This window comes from Lupinus angustifolius, chromosome LG09 (assembly GCF_001865875.1).
Source record: "Lupinus angustifolius cultivar Tanjil chromosome LG09, LupAngTanjil_v1.0, whole genome shotgun sequence".
Taxonomy (NCBI): Eukaryota; Viridiplantae; Streptophyta; class Magnoliopsida; order Fabales; family Fabaceae; genus Lupinus; species Lupinus angustifolius.
In genome coordinates this window covers 12747395-12749024 of record NC_032017.1, presented here as the reverse complement: position 1 = coordinate 12749024, position 1630 = coordinate 12747395, and positions in this window count along the sequence as shown.

Here is a 1630-nt window from a genome sequence, read left to right as displayed (position 1 = left end):
ATCACCTTATGAAATTTGTGGTACCACTGACGAGACGCCTGTTTTAGCCCATAGATGGATTTTGTCAATTTGCAAACCATATTCTTTCGGTCTCCCGTTATAAATTTTTCTGGCTGCACCATATAAATCTTTTCATCAATGTTTCTATTGAGAAAAGTTGTCTTGACATCCATCTGATGAAGCTCCAAATTATAATGTACTACAAGAGCCATGATTATCCCAAGAGAGTCTTTCAATGAAACTGGAGAGAAAGTCTCTTTATAATCAATCCCTTCCTTCTGAGTAAAACCCTTAGCTACAAGACGTGCCTTATACCTCTCCACATTACCATTAGAATCCCGCTTGGTCTTAAAAATCCATTTGCAACCAATGGGTTTCTTACCTTCTGGTAATGGGACAAGTTCCCAAACTTTATTGTCTTGCATGGATTTATACTCCTCTTTCATTGCTTCAATCCACTTTTCCGAATTGGAACTTTGGATGGCTTCACGAACGTTTAATGGATCATTATCCATTAAGCCATCACCCTCATGTTCCAGGAGAAAGCAAATGTAATCATCCGGAATTGCATTTCTCCTTTCTCTAGTGGATCTACGCAAACCTATTGGCTCTTGGAACTCTTGTCCATGTTCTTGAGGGTTTTGAGTTTGTCCTTCATGAATTACTAACTCACCTTGAGCAGGGAAGGTTTCATCAACTATGTCCTGAGGAGGTTCCAAATTTGCTTCTTCAAAAGCAACCATATGAATCGCATCTGGAATAGATACAGATTCTTCCTCTAAGACAAAGTTTCTAACCTTATCTTCCCCCTCAAACTCAACATCCTCAAAGAACGTGGCTGTACCCGTCTCAAATATGGATTTGGGTCATAAAATTTATAGCCCCTTGATTTTTCAGAATAACAATAAAGTAACTGCTCACTGTACGGGAGTCCAATTTCTTTTCATTGAGGCCTATAAGGCCTTGCCTCAGCTGGACATCCCCACACATGAAAATGCTTTAGACTAGGCTTTCGCCCAGTCCAATGCTCATAAGGTGTTTTGGCAGTTGCCTTAGTTGGCATCCTATTAAGAATATAAGCTGCAGTCTTAAGTCCCTCTCCCTAGAGTGACTCTGGTAAGGTAGAGTGGCAAATCATACTCCTCACCATATCCTTAAGAGTCCAGTTTCGTCTTTCAGACACACCATTCATGCTAGGCGATCCTGGCATGGTGTACTATGTGACTATACTACATTCCTTTAGGTATTTGGCAAAAGGCCCTGGAAGTTGTTCACATGAACCGTCATATCTACCATAGTATTCACCACCACGATCAGATATGACTTAATCCTTTTGCTGAGTTGATTTTCAACTTCAGCCTTAAAAGTTTTGAACACGTCCAATGATTGGGAATTTTCATGAATTAGAAAAATGTATGCATAACGAGAATAATCGTCTATGAATGATATGAAGTACTGTTGACCATTCTAGGAAGCCGTAGGGAATGACCCACAAATAAAAGTATGTATCAATTCTAAGACGTCCGAAGCTCTATATGAACCATATTTCTACTGTTTGGTTTGTTTTCTTTTTATGCATTTGACGCAAACCTTAGGGTTTGTGAAGTCAATGGAATCCAAAATCCCATCT